Source organism: Stegodyphus dumicola, chromosome 11 (assembly GCF_044657685.1).
Source record: "Stegodyphus dumicola isolate Sdum_Otavi_A_Nest chromosome 11, ASM4465768v1".
Lineage (NCBI taxonomy): Eukaryota > Metazoa > Arthropoda > Arachnida > Araneae > Eresidae > Stegodyphus > Stegodyphus dumicola.
In genome coordinates this window covers 165,695,216-165,710,943 of record NC_140778.1, presented here as the reverse complement: position 1 = coordinate 165,710,943, position 15,728 = coordinate 165,695,216, and the positions used below count along the sequence as shown (strand labels likewise).

The 15,728-nt window shown below is 48.4% G+C and overlaps 2 pseudogenes; both read left to right on the top strand.

The window, feature by feature from the left end:
* The first annotated feature begins 318 nt into the window (after window positions 1-318).
* On the top strand, window positions 319-496 carry LOC146994539 (U2 spliceosomal RNA; annotated as a pseudogene).
* Window positions 497-8,023: 7,527 nt separating this feature from the next.
* LOC146994538 (U2 spliceosomal RNA) lies at window positions 8,024-8,201 on the top strand (annotated as a pseudogene).
* The last annotated feature ends 7,527 nt before the right edge of the window (window positions 8,202-15,728 follow it).

Below are 15,728 nucleotides of genomic sequence, written 5' to 3'. Positions count from 1 at the left end.
ACGTAGGCTGTGCAGCAACAAATATGGAAACCTTTTAAAGAAACTCGCAGTTAGCGAAACCATTAAATTTTCTAGGGATATATATGTTGAACACCTCACTGGAATAAAACAATCCTAAATAGACACTGTTGGACTCAGTGACTGGTTTTCAATATGCGATCATTATATAACATTTGTATAAAGGACCTTCACGGCTAAGTAAATTTTGTAAATATGTATATATCTCCCATATCAAATAAATATGAAATCTAAAATCGCACTGTGTGCGTTGTTGGTATAACATGCCATGGTCTTACCAACACTATGTAAAATGGCAAGAAACATTGAACAATAAAAAATTTTTCTGTTCTTATCAGCTTAATATCTGATACGACGTCGACATGACGTCAAGATATTAAACTAATTTTTGCAGATAGGCTTGTGGTTAGGAATTTATTCCGCCCTCGCCACGGGTTGGCCTGCTATGGCACTACTTGCAGGATACGGCCCACAATATATCCAAAAAGCAGAAACTTCACTCCCCCACTGCATCCTCAGGAAAACGTTTTTTGAAATGGCCCCTTCAAATTTCAGAAAACCGAAGATCTAACAACATCATACCTTTGTACGAGTGTGCCGCGACCTGCCTTTTTTTTAACTTGATATTGCTCGGGCCCCTCGTTCTTTTCCTCGGAATGGGAACATTCTGGAGCCTCGGGTTTAACCCTCGTCCTTTTCCAATGTCAAGTTCTGGTTTCTGTAAATACGAAGTTTTTTTCGTATTTACAGAAATCCCATAAAATCCACATTTTCATCCCGTACGCAGAAAACTTACTCATTCTGCCTGACTGATTCAAGGAACATCGGCCTCGAAATATTACTCAAATTTCATTAGCAGTAACATTTTTGTCTCACTTCGTGTAAGTTTGAGAGAATTCCTATTCACATTTGCCAGATCTTTCAAACTACAGCGCGCGTATACACATTGCTTCCTTCAACACACGAGCCATTTTATTGTAAATAACTCTCGAAAGGGTGTAAAATCTTTGTAGGCACACTGCAGCAACAAAGACTTTTCTGTCTGTTTCCTAATGTTTTGTTTTGATTCTCTGTATGATTTAAAAACGCCAGCTAATTGTAATGGTCTACAATTATTGTTACGGATTGTTGTATTTATGTTTTTATTCATTCATTCATTCATTTATTTTGTTGGCACATTAATATTAACAAACTTGGGAAAATGCCAATAGATGGCTGCACTATGCAGGAAGCAGTTTATTCTGAGTTTTGAGATGGCTTGCCCGCCGCTAGTGTGGAAGTGTAGAATACAAAGTAATCATTAATTGTAAAGTAAAAAGTACTGTTTGATTGTACATATTACAAATTAATTTGTAAAGTGTTTTTTGTAATTTTTCTGTTTGTTTAATTGTTTTAAGGTCCTAATATTTCACTCTGTGTTTTCAACTGCAACGTTTGAACTGAAGAGAGAGAGAGTATCCTCTGTATTATATCACTGTCTTTATATCTTATGTAACCTCAAATTTCCATTATGTATCAACAAACCGCACTGCGTGCGTTATTGAAAGACGTGCCATGGTCTCTCAATACTCTTGTAAAATGGCATGTATAATTTGTAAATAAAAAATTTCTGTTCTTATCAGCTTAATTTGCCGGTTTGATTTATTTTTATAGGTTCACCGGTGGATATGCTGATAGAGTATTTGCCTCATCCGGAGGACGGAGCTGAAGGCGGAGCCAAGGTGGATCTTTGGTAAGTTTTGCTTAATTTTTCCTCTCATTTCTCCTACTGATGCTTGATGGGTTGGTGACCTTTACTTGCGTCAGTAGGAATCTTTCCTTTCCCTGTGAGCGTGCAGGTGTCTTTTCCCGCTTTCACTGAACTAGCCGTTTTCGGTTAATCCATGTGATGGGCGAGGTCTAACTTTTTCTACCTCTTTCCTGTCTATTCTTGCTCTTCTTAAGTATTTTTTCGCTATTTAGTGTTAAAATACTTTCGTTGAGCCCTTATTTTTTCCTTTCCACAAACTCACTATTATGGTGGGCGTGGTCTTTCCTTTATTTCATATCTATCTCTTTCCTCTTTCTGGTATCGTTTGTTTCGTTTTATTTATTTTTCCCATGTCCAGGTTAGGTTCGAACTAACTGGTTGGATTTTATGCTTACTCGGATTAGTGTTCCGGAGTAGCCGTGAGCCCTTAGCCTGTGTTCTGCCACAGGTCAGGGATCGAGTAAGCTTCCGATTACCCATCCATGTGAAAAGGACACCCGGCTGGGTGCGGCCTTTAGTGGGGCGTAATCTTCCAAGTCCTGGTCATCGTCTTTGCTTTCCTGTCAATGGTTTTTCCTTTCGATCATTTAGTCTCGGTAGGTGCCTCGACCCCCAGTTCGTCGTGGGTCCAGGGACTTACCTCCATTGGTATCCTTGCAGACAGGCCACTCGGCTGAGTGTATCCTTAGCTCGACACCAATTTCCTTCCGAATCGGCTAGTTGCACGCGCTAGTTTCTCCGCCTACCCCGGTCATGTTTTTTTTCTACCAGAGCCACCGAATCTTCTGCAAAGACTCTTGCTCTCCATTCTCGCTTTGATCTTGCCAATTGCCAATTAGCAGTATTACTAATTATTTGTACTCTCGATTTCGAGCTCTATTTTCAGATGTCAGAGTCACCCGGCTTGCCATGCATTCCTGTGTCTCCACGGCCGCCTCGGATACCGTCGCCGACTACTGGTCTCCCTCCGATGCCACCTGTCCTTGGTGGACTGCCACAGAGTGTTGGATGCCCCGATGGATCGCTGGACATGACGCCACACAGACGTCTGAGCCATTTGCACGCTTCGGGTCACTCCTCCGTGATGACAACGCGGTCTGGTAGTCTTCACCCAGCTCCTGCTCCACGTCGCCACATCTCTGCCTCTGCTGTTCCCTCTGGTCCTCCTCTGCTGAGAAATGGTTCCCTGTGCCAGATGCTCTCCATCATATCTGCCAGGACGTCTGCCTCCTCTCGCATCTGCAATGATGTCTTCGCTTCCTGCTCCCGGACTTCGCCTCCTCCGGAAATGCTCTCTGCACCGCTCGTGCCTCTTACTTCGCCTCCTTCCTTACCTTCTCCTGGCTCCATCCTTGCTACTGCTGCCCCTTCTTCAGATTCCCCAGTGTGTCACCACACAAGGTCACGTGCTGCTGCTGGACACTCCTGCGCGCACACTTCTCCGACTAAGTCTCCTGTTCCTACTTGCTCGATCTGCCACTTCTGCTTCTCCTTCGGGTAGTCCAAGAGTTCGTTCGCCGTCCTCTGCGATCTCTGTTGATGGAACTCCTAGTGCTTCCTCCTCTCCTGTTCCTGCTCCTGCAACTTCTGGCGACAGAGCGTCTTTCCTATATTCCGACGATTCTGCATCTATGCGGGGTGTCTCCTTCACGCCCGGCTTCTGGTAATTCTCCTCCCGCTGCCGTGCCCGCGTCTCCTGGTGTCTCCACTTGCTCTTCTCCGGTTGACTGTCCGACGTGTGGTAAGTCGTTCCTCAACAAGAGACAGCTACGCTTTCACCGCTTCCGCCGTCATCGCCTTGCTCCTCCTCCCTCCTCTCCTGGTGCTGCTGACTTCTCTACCACTGGCCATCCGCAGCTTCCGTCTACTTCTCTTCAGGCCTCGCCGCCTCCTTCCAATGCTACATCTTCAGGCGCTCCTATTCCTTCTACTACCTGCCGCAAGGGTTCCACGCTCCATCTCGTCTTTCCTGTAAGCGAATTCTTCATGTGCACAGAGCCCAATTGCAGCCTCCTGTTCCGCTCCAACTCCTAGTTCTGTATGAAGAGATCCCTCACCAGACACCTTCTCCAGGAACATCTGACCCCCATTTCTTCATGTATGAAATGGTGCAGCCTTTGCAACTCCCGGCTAGCCAACAAGGTATCTGTCCATGCCTGTTTCCGCACCTCTCCTCCCGTCATCTCCACTGGTGCCTCTTTCTGCTGGAAGTGCACAGTTTGTCCGTTCTCCTGTCCTTCCCGGAAAGGGTTATTCAACCACTCCGAATTCCACCGGCGTGCTGAGAGGAACTCTTCCATTGACCACGACATTCCTCTTCCTGCTCCTGTGCCACAGCGACAGCCGCACCCTCCACCTGGTGCCTCTTCTTCACCCGCTGATGTGTCCTCCAGATCTTTGGCTACGTCCGCTCCAGCTCCTCCCGTGACTTCTGTGGACGCTCCTTCTTCACCTGCTCCAGTCCCATCTCCTTGCTCTTCCGATTCGTCTGCTGTATCGGCCTCTCACTCCCTGCCTCCTTCTCCTCATGACGTCTCCAGGACTACTCCTAATGCTCCTCGCCCAAGGCTTCTTCATCCCTCTTCGGCCGCTCCTCCTGCTCCAGTGTTGACTTCTGCCTCGCCTGCTGCCTCCTCCTCCCTTGCTGTTGTTCCTCCAGATTGCCTCGTCTCTGCATTTCCTTCCTCATCATCGTCACCTGCTCATGACACAGTCTTCTGCCGACTTCTCCGCTTCCGAGTTTCCTGATGTCAACCTTCATGAGGTTGTCCCCGTTGTGGCCGCTGATGACCCTGCTCGTATTCCTCCTGCTGACGAAATTCCTGTCACAGAGCCTGCTCTCCTGAACTTCTGGGATTCCCTGCACAGCTTTTCTTCTGGGATTACTGACGACGACGCTTGGGACTCCTTTGAGGTCTGCTTTCTGAACGTCACGGAGTCTGCCTCAGAAATTGTCAAGCTCCCTCCACCTTCTCCTCCTGCGCCTGGTTCTCCGCGCCCGGTCAACACCTCTAACCCTCGGGTCATTCAACGTTTATACCGGAGAAATCGTCGCAGAGCCATCCGTCTCCTTTCCTCTGACTGCTCTCCTCCTTGCTCCATTCCTGCAGAAGAGATTGCCCTCGAATTCTCCTCAAGGTACTCCGCCAGGGACTCCGACTCCTCTATCTTCACTACCTGTATATCGGAACGTCCTCCTCTCGATTTGTCTCCTTTCTCTCCTGCCGAGGTTCTTGCCAAGCTTCGCTCCTGTGAGAACTCTGCGCCCGGCCCTGACCGCCTCTCGTATGCCCACTGGCGAGACGCTGATCCAGACTGCAAGATCTTGTGTGAGATATTCAACATCTGTCTTCGCTTCCGGCGTGTTCCGTCTTCATGGAAATCTTCCCGCTCGTTCCTCATCTTCAAGAAAGGGGACCCGTCGGTGATTGACAACTGGAGGCCAATTGCCCTCAGTTCTTCTATTGCTCGCCTTTTCTCTGGATGTCTCGCGAAACGGCTCACCCACTGGTTATGTGACGAGTTTCTCCACCCCTCACAGAAAGGATTCATGCCGCACGATGGGGTTCTTGAGCACAACTTCATCGTCCAGCAACAGTTCCAGCTTGCCCGTAGGATGAAGTCTGAGCTCTGTCTGGCCTCTCTCGACATTGCCAACGCCTTCCGCTCGATCCCGCACTCTGCGATCTTCACAGCACTTCTCACGTCTGGTGTCGGGGAGGACTTCGTCTCCTTAATCCAAGACCTCTACAGGAATTCCTCTACCTGCTTCCTCTCTTCCGACGGTGCTTCTGGCCATGTAGACATCAATGCCGGTGTTCGTCAGGGGTGTCCCTTGAGCGGCCTCCTGTTTAACCTGGCCATTGATCCTGTTCTCCGCTCTGTTGGCTCTTCTCCTTCCTCGCCTCGTGTCCTCGCCTTCGCTGATGACGTCCTCCTGCTCGCTCCTTCTCCCAACATTCTTCAGGATGACCTGGATCACATTTCTGACGTCTTCTCTCGTCTTGGTCTCCAGCTTAATCCCGGTAAATGCCACATATTTCACCTTGATGCTTCTCGCCCTGCTAGGGTGCGTCCGACCGTCTTCTACCTGGATGGCATCCCTATCCACGCCCTCGGTGATGGTGATCAATTCCGTTTCCTCGGCAAACCCGTGGGCTTCCACCTTCCACCTCTCCGTGCTCAGCTACGTGATTTCTTGATCCTGGCTAAGAAGATTATGGACTCGAAGCTCGCTCCGTGGCAACGCCTGGATGCACTGAAGACTTTCTTTTTTCCCTCTCTCCTCTTCTTCATGAAGACTTCGCAGCACGCAAAGGGAGACTGGAGAAAGATTGACGATTTTCTGCGTCCTGCCCTCAAGAAGACCCTGAATCTTCCTCCCGAGGCTTCTAACAACTATCTCTTTATGGCCTTTCCGGCAAAGGTGCCCTCGGCATTCCACTCGCTGCGGAGGATTCAGACATCGCTGCTGTCTACTCTGCTTTCAAGCTGCTTTGCGCTAGAGATCCCTTTGTTCGTGCTTCCGCCTGGGATGATCTAACCTCCTTCGTCCGTGCACGCATCGGATTCGCTCCTTCTCCTGAGTTAGTGGCACAGTTCCTGTCTGCATTCGACGAAGCTCCCTTTGCCGCCTCTTGCAATTCCATCTCCTCTACGTAGTCTGCCTCAAGGTCCGCATCTCGGCTTCTCAAGATTGTTTGGACTATCGATGCTGGTGGGTCTCCCTCTATTTCCTGTGGTCCTAACACCATCTTCCCGAGCCAAAAGCACACCATCTTCCGGGCCTTCCGGACCCTAAGACGGGCTACCCGTATTAGAGATCTGTCCCTCCTCCCGAACCAGGGTAAGGCTATTGAATGTGTTGCCGTCTCGCGCTCGAGCTCGCACTTCTTCAGAGAGGGGTTCTTCACGCGCTTCGCGGACTGGAGATTTGTTCACCGTGCCAGGCTGAACCTGGTACCTCTCAATGCCTGCAAGCCCTGGGACCATTCACGCCGTGGATGTCGCCGTTGCAACTTCAGTGAAGAAACGCTCCCACATGTCCTCAACCACTGTATGCGTTACTCTTCCATCTTCCAACGACGTCACAATGCTGTGGTTGAACGGGTGAAGAAGGCCGCGATTGGGCGCTGGGATGTGCTCTTCTGCAACCAAGTCTTCCCTGGTACTTCTCTCCGCCCCGATCTGGTTCTTTACAAAGGCTCCTCCGCTCTGGTAATCGACGTCACCATCCCGTTCGAGAATAGGCTTGCTGCTTTTTCTTCCGCCAGAGAGGAAAAGATTTCTAAGTATCGGCCGGTTGTTGAGCTGCTCAGGAGAGATTACACCGATGTCCAGATCGATCCCATCATCATTGGTTCTCTCGGCTCTTGGGACGACAACAATGACAGAGTGCTACGTAGGCTGTGCAGCAACAAATATGGAAACCTTTTAAAGAAACTCGCAGTTAGCGAAACCATTAAATTTTCTAGGGACATATATGTTGAACACCTCACTGGAATAAAACAATCCTAAATAGACACTGTTGGACTCAGTGACTGGTTTTCAATATGCGATCATTGGATAACATTTGTATAAAGGACCTTCACGGCTAAGTAAATTTTGTAAATTTTGTAAATATGTATATATCTCCCACATCAAATAAATATGAAATCTAAAATCGCACTGTGTGCGTTGTTGGTATAACATGCCATGGTCTTACCAACACTATGTAAAATGGCAAGAAACATTGAACAATAAAAAATTTTTCCCGTTCCATCCCGTCACCATCCCGTTTGAGAATAGGCTTGCTGCTTTTTCTTCCGCCAGAGAGGAAAAGATTTCCAAGTATCGCCCGGTTGTTGAGCTGCTCAGGAGAGATTACACCGATGTCCAGATCCATCCCATCATCATTGGTTCTTTCGGCTCTTGGGACGACAAGAATGACAGAGTGCTGCGTAGGCTGTGCAGCAACAAATATGGAAACCTTTTAAAGAAACTCGCAGTTAGCGAAACCATTAAATTTTCTAGGGATATATATGTTGAACACCTCACTGGAATAAAACAATCCTAAATAGACACTGTTGGACTCAGTGACTGGTTTTCAATATGCGATCATTATATAACATTTGTATAAAGGACCTTCACGGCTAAGTAAATTTTGTAAATATGTATATATCTCCCATATCAAATAAATATGAAATCTAAAATCGCACTGTGTGCGTTGTTGGTATAACATGCCATGGTCTTACCAACACTATGTAAAATGGCAAGAAACATTGAACAATAAAAAATTTTTCTGTTCTTATCAGCTTAATATCTGATACGACGTCGACATGACGTCAAGATATTAAACTAATTTTTGCAGATAGGCTTGTGGTTAGGAATTTATTCCGCCCTCGCCACGGGTTGGCCTGCTATGGCACTACTTGCAGGATACGGCCCACAATATATCCAAAAAGCAGAAACTTCACTCCCCCACTGCATCCTCAGGAAAACGTTTTTTGAAATGGCCCCTTCAAATTTCAGAAAACCGAAGATCTAACAACATCATACCTTTGTACGAGTGTGCCGCGACCTGCCTTTTTTTTAACTTGATATTGCTCGGGCCCCTCGTTCTTTTCCTCGGAATGGGAACATTCTGGAGCCTCGGGTTTAACCCTCGTCCTTTTCCAATGTCAAGTTCTGGTTTCTGTAAATACGAAGTTTTTTTCGTATTTACAGAAATCCCATAAAATCCACATTTTCATCCCGTACGCAGGAAACTTACTCATTCTGCCTGACTGATTCAAGGAACATCGGCCTCGAAATATTACTCAAATTTCATTAGCAGTAACATTTTTGTCTCACTTCGTGTAAGTTTGAGAGAATTCCTATTCACATTTGCCAGATCTTTCAAACTACAGCGCGCGTATACACATTGCTTCCTTCAACACACGAGCCATTTTATTGTAAATAACTCTCGAAAGGGTGTAAAATCTTTGTAGGCACACTGCAGCAACAAAGACTTTTCTGTCTGTTTCCTAATGTTTTGTTTTGATTCTCTGTATGATTTAAAAACGCCAGCTAATTGTAATGGTCTACAATTATTGTTACGGATTGTTGTATTTATGTTTTTATTCATTCATTCATTCATTTATTTTGTTGGCACATTAATATTAACAAACTTGGGAAAATGCCAATAGATGGCTGCACTATGCAGGAAGCAGTTTATTCTGAGTTTTGAGATGGCTTGCCCGCCGCTAGTGTGGAAGTGTAGAATACAAAGTAATCATTAATTGTAAAGTAAAAAGTACTGTTTGATTGTACATATTACAAATTAATTTGTAAAGTGTTTTTTGTAATTTTTCTGTTTGTTTAATTGTTTTAAGGTCCTAATATTTCACTCTGTGTTTTCAACTGCAACGTTTGAACTGAAGAGAGAGAGAGTATCCTCTGTATTATATCACTGTCTTTATATCTTATGTAACCTCAAATTTCCATTATGTATCAACAAACCGCACTGCGTGCGTTATTGAAAGACGTGCCATGGTCTCTCAATACTCTTGTAAAATGGCATGTATAATTTGTAAATAAAAAATTTCTGTTCTTATCAGCTTAATGTGCCGGTTTGATTTATTTTTATAGGTTCACCGGTGGATATGCTGATAGAGTATTTGCCTCATCCGGAGGACGGAGCTGAAGGCGGAGCCAAGGTGGATCTTTGGTAAGTTTTGCTTTATTTTTCCTCTCATTTCTCCTACTGATGCTTGATGGGTTGGTGACCTTTACTTGCGTCAGTAGGAATCTTTCCTTTCCCTGTGAGCGTGCAGGTGTCTTTTCCCGCTTTCACTGAACTAGCCGTTTTCGGTTAATCCATGTGATGGGCGAGGTCTAACTTTTTCTACCTCTTTCCTGTCTATTCTTGCTCTTCTTAAGTATTTTTTCGCTATTTAGTGTTAAAATACTTTCGTTGAGCCCTTATTTTTTCCTTTCCACAAACTCACTATTATGGTGGGCGTGGTCTTTCCTTTATTTCATATCTATCTCTTTCCTCTTTCTGGTATCGTTTGTTTCGTTTTATTTATTTTTCCCATGTCCAGGTTAGGTTCGAACTAACTGGTTGGATTTTATGCTTACTCGGATTAGTGTTCCGGAGTAGCCGTGAGCCCTTAGCCTGTGTTCTGCCACAGGTCAGGGATCGAGTAAGCTTCCGATTACCCATCCATGTGAAAAGGACACCCGGCTGGGTGCGGCCTTTAGTGGGGCGTAATCTTCCAAGTCCTGGTCATCGTCTTTGCTTTCCTGTCAATGGTTTTTCCTTTCGATCATTTAGTCTCGGTAGGTGCCTCGACCCCCAGTTCGTCGTGGGTCCAGGGACTTACCTCCATTGGTATCCTTGCAGACAGGCCACTCGGCTGAGCGTATCCTTAGCTCGACACCAATTTCCTTCCGAATCGGCTAGTTGCACGCGCTAGTTTCTCCGCCTACCCCGGTCATGTTTTTTTTCTACCAGAGCCACCGAATCTTCTGCAAAGACTCTTGCTCTCCATTCTCGCTTTGATCTTGCCAATTGCCAATTAGCAGTATTACTAATTATTTGTACTCTCGATTTCGAGCTCTATTTTCAGATGTCAGAGTCACCCGGCTTGCCATGCATTCCTGTGTCTCCACGGCCGCCTCGGATACCGTCGCCGACTACTGGTCTCCCTCCGATGCCACCTGTCCTTGGTGGACTGCCACAGAGTGTTGGATGCCCCGATGGATCGCTGGACATGACGCCACACAGACGTCTGAGCCATTTGCACGCTTCGGGTCACTCCTCCGTGATGACAACGCGGTCTGGTAGTCTTCACCCAGCTCCTGCTCCACGTCGCCACATCTCTGCCTCTGCTGTTCCCTCTGGTCCTCCTCTGCTGAGAAATGGTTCCCTGTGCCAGATGCTCTCCATCATATCTGCCAGGACGTCTGCCTCCTCTCGCATCTGCAATGATGTCTTCGCTTCCTGCTCCCGGACTTCGCCTCCTCCGGAAATGCTCTCTGCACCGCTCGTGCCTCTTACTTCGCCTCCTTCCTTACCTTCTCCTGGCTCCATCCTTGCTACTGCTGCCCCTTCTTCAGATTCCCCAGTGTGTCACCACACAAGGTCACGTGCTGCTGCTGGACACTCCTGCGCGCACACTTCTCCGACTAAGTCTCCTGTTCCTACTTGCTCGATCTGCCACTTCTGCTTCTCCTTCGGGTAGTCCAAGAGTTCGTTCGCCGTCCTCTGCGATCTCTGTTGATGGAACTCCTAGTGCTTCCTCCTCTCCTGTTCCTGCTCCTGCAACTTCTGGCGACAGAGCGTCTTTCCTATATTCCGACGATTCTGCATCTATGCGGGGTGTCTCCTTCACGCCCGGCTTCTGGTAATTCTCCTCCCGCTGCCGTGCCCGCGTCTCCTGGTGTCTCCACTTGCTCTTCTCCGGTTGACTGTCCGACGTGTGGTAAGTCGTTCCTCAACAAGAGACAGCTACGCTTTCACCGCTTCCGCCGTCATCGCCTTGCTCCTCCTCCCTCCTCTCCTGGTGCTGCTGACTTCTCTACCACTGGCCATCCGCAGCTTCCGTCTACTTCTCTTCAGGCCTCGCCGCCTCCTTCCAATGCTACATCTTCAGGCGCTCCTATTCCTTCTACTACCTGCCGCGAAGGTTCCACGCTCCATCTCGTCTTTCCTGTAAGCGAATTCTTCATGTGCACAGAGCCCAATTGCAGCCTCCTGTTCCGCTCCAACTCCTAGTCCTGTATGAAGAGATCCCTCACCAGACACCTTCTCCAGGAACATCTGACCCCTATTTCTTCATGTATGAAATGGTGCAGCCTTTGCAACTCCCGGCTAGCCAACAAGGTATCTGTCCATGCCTGTTTCCGCACCTCTCCTCCCGTCATCTCCACTGGTGCCTCTTTCCGCTGGAAGTGCACAGTTTGTCCGTTCTCCTGTCCTTCCCGGAAAGGGTTATTCAACCACTCCGAATTCCACCGGCGTGCTGAGAGGAACTCTTCCATTGACCACGACATTCCTCTTCCTGCTCCTGTGCCACAGCGACAGCCGCACCCTCCACCTGGTGCCTCTTCTTCACCCGCTGATGTGTCCTCCAGATCTCCGGCTACGTCCGCTCCAGCTCCTCCCGTGACTTCTGTGGACGCTCCTTCTTCACCTGCTCCAGTCCCATCTCCTTGCTCTTCCGATTCGTCTGCTGTATCGGCCTCTCACTCCCTGCCTCCTTCTCCTCATGACGTCTCCAGGACTACTCCTAATGCTCCTCGCCCAAGGCTTCTTCATCCCTCTTCGGCCGCTCCTCCTGCTCCAGTGTTGACTTCTGCCTCGCCTGCTTCCTCCTCCTCCCTTGCTGTTGTTCCTCCAGATTGCCTCGTCTCTGCATTTCCTTCCTCATCATCGTCACCTGCTCATGACACAGTCTCCTGCCGACTTCTCCGCTTCCGAGTTTCCTGATGTCAACCTTCATGAGGTTGTCCCCGTTGTGGCCGCTGATGACCCTGCTCGTATTCCTCCTGCTGACGAAATTCCTGTCACAGAGCCTGCTCTCCTGAACTTCTGGGATTCCCTGCACAGCTTTTCTTCTGGGATTACTGACGACGACGCTTGGGACTCCTTTGAGGTCTGCTTTCTGAACGTCACGGAGTCTGCCTCAGAAATTGTCAAGCTCCCTCCACCTTCTCCTCCTGCGCCTGGTTCTCCGCGCCCGGTCAACACCTCTAACCCTCGGGTCATTCAACGTTTATACCGGAGAAATCGTCGCAGAGCCATCCGTCTCCTTTCCTCTGACTGCCCTTCTCCTTGCTCCATTCCTGCAGAAGAGATTGCCCTCGAATTCTCCTCAAGGTACTCCGCCAGGGACTCCGACTCCTCTATCTTCACTACCTGTATATCGGAACGTCCTCCTCTCGATTTGTCTCCTTTCTCTCCTGCCGAGGTTCTTGCCAAGCTTCGCTCCTGTGAGAACTCTGCGCCCGGCCCTGACCGCCTCTCGTATGCCCACTGGCGAGACGCTGATCCAGACTGCAAGATCTTGTGTGAGATATTCAACATCTGTCTTCGCTTCCGGCGTGTTCCGTCTTCATGGAAATCTTCCCGCTCGTTCCTCATCTTCAAGAAAGGGGACCCGTCGGTGATTGACAACTGGAGGCCAATTGCCCTCAGTTCTTCTATTGCTCGCCTTTCCTCTGGATGTCTCGCGAAACGGCTCACCCACTGGTTATGTGACGAGTTTCTCCACCCCTCACAGAAAGGATTCATGCCGTACGATGGGGTTCTTGAGCACAACTTCATCGTCCAGCAACAGTTCCAGCTTGCCCGTAGGATGAAGTCTGAGCTCTGTCTGGCCTCTCTCGACATTGCCAACGCCTTCCGCTCGATCCCGCACTCTGCGATCTTCACAGCACTTCTCACGTCTGGTGTCGGGGAGGACTTCGTCTCCTTAATCCAAGACCTCTACAGGAATTCCTCTACCTGCTTCCTATCTTCCGACGGTGCTTCTGGCCATGTAGACATCAATGCCGGTGTTCGTCAGGGGTGTCCCTTGAGCGGCCTCCTGTTTAACCTGGCCATTGATCCTGTTCTCCGCTCTGTTGGCTCTTCTCCTTCCTCGCCTCGTGTCCTCGCCTTCACTGATGACGTCCTCCTGCTCGCTCCTTCTCCCAACATTCTTCAGGATGACCTGGATCACATTTCTGACGTCTTCTCTCGTCTTGGTCTCCAGCTTAATCCCGGTAAATGCCACATATTTCACCTTGATGCTTCTCGCCCTGCTAGGGTGCGTTCGACCGTCTTCTACCTGGATGGCATCCCTATCCACGCCCTCGGTGATGGTGATCAATTCCGTTTCCTCGGCAAACCCGTGGGCTTCCACCTTCCACCTCTCCGTGCTCAGCTACGTGATTTCTTGATCCTGGCTAAGAAGATTATGGACTCGAAGCTCGCTCCGTGGCAACGCCTGGATGCACTGAAGACTTTCTTTTTTCCCTCTCTCCTCTTCTTCATGAAGACTTCGCAGCACGCAAAGGGAGACTGGAGAAAGATTGACGATTTTCTGCGTCCTGCCCTCAAGAAGACCCTGAATCTTCCTCCCGAGGCTTCTAACAACTATCTCTTTATGGCCTTTCCGGCAAAGGTGCCCTCGGCATTCCACTCGCTGCGGAGGATTCAGACATCGTTGCTGTCGACTCTGCTTTCAAGCTGCTTTGCGCTAGAGATCCCTTTGTTCGTGCTTCCGCCTGGGATGATCTAACCTCCTTCGTCCGTGCACGCATCGGATTCGCTCCTTCTCCTGAGTTAGTGGCACAGTTCCTGTCTGCATCCGACGAAGCTCCCTTTGCCGCCTCTTGCAATTCCATCTCCTCTACGTAGTCTGCCTCAAGGTCCGCATCTCGGTTTCTCAAGATTGTTTGGACTATCGATGCTGGTGGGTCTCCCTCTATTTCCTGTGGTCCTAACACCATCTTCCCGAGCCAAAAGCACACCATCTTCCGGGCCTTCCGGACCCTAAGACGGGCTACCCGTATTAGAGATCTGTCCCTCCTCCCGAACCAGGGTAAGGCTATTGAATGTGTTGCCGTCTCGCGCTCGAGCTCGCACTTCTTCAGAGAGGGGTTCTTCACGCGCTTCGCGGACTGGAGATTTGTTCACCGTGCCAGGCTGAACCTGGTACCTCTCAATGCCTGCAAGCCCTGGGACCATTCACGCCGTGGATGTCGCCGTTGCAACTTCAGTGAAGAAACGCTCCCACATGTCCTCAACCACTGTATGCGTTACTCTTCCATCTTCCAACGACGTCACAATGCTGTGGTTGAACGGGTGAAGAAGGCCGCGATTGGGCGCTGGGATGTGCTCTTCTGCAACCAAGTCTTCCCTGGTACTTCTCTCCGCCCCGATCTGGTTCTTTACAAAGGCTCCTCCGCTCTGGTAATCGACGTCACCATCCCGTTCGAGAATAGGCTTGCTGCTTTTTCTTCCGCCAGAGAGGAAAAGATTTCTAAGTATCGGCCGGTTGTTGAGCTGCTCAGGAGAGATTACACCGATGTCCAGATCGATCCCATCATCATTGGTTCTCTCGGCTCTTGGGACGACAACAATGACAGAGTGCTACGTAGGCTGTGCAGCAACAAATATGGAAACCTTTTAAAGAAACTCGCAGTTAGCGAAACCATTAAATTTTCTAGGGATATATATGTTGAACACCTCACTGGAATAAAACAATCCTAAATAGACACTGTTGGACTCAGTGACTGGTTTTCAATATGCGATCATTGGATAACATTTGTATAAAGGACCTTCACGGCTAAGTAAATTTTGTAAATTTTGTAAATATGTATATATCTCCCACATCAAATAAATATGAAATCTAAAATCGCACTGTGTGCGTTGTTGGTATAACATGCCATGGTCTTACCAACACTATGTAAAATGGCAAGAAACATTGAACAATAAAAAATTTTTCCCGTTCCATCCCGTCACCATCCCGTTTGAGAATAGGCTTGCTGCTTTTTCTTCCGCCAGAGAGGAAAAGATTTCCAAGTATCGCCCGGTTGTTGAGCTGCTCAGGAGAGATTACACCGATGTCCAGATCCATCCCATCATCATTGGTTCTCTCGGCTCTTGGGACGACAAGAATGACAGAGTGCTACGTAGGCTGTGCAGCAACAAATATGGAAACCTTTTAAAGAAACTCGCAGTTAGCGAAACCATTAAATTTTCTAGGGATATATATGTTGAACACCTCACTGGAATAAAACAATCCTAAATAGACACTGTTGGACTCAGTGACCGGTTTTCAATATGCGATCATTATATAACATTTGTATAAAGGACCTTCACGGCTAAGTAAATTTTGTAAATATGTATATATCTCCCACATCAAATAAATATGAAATCTAAAATCGCACTGTGTGCGTTGTTGGTATAACATGCCATGGTCTTACCAACACTATGTAAAATGGCAAG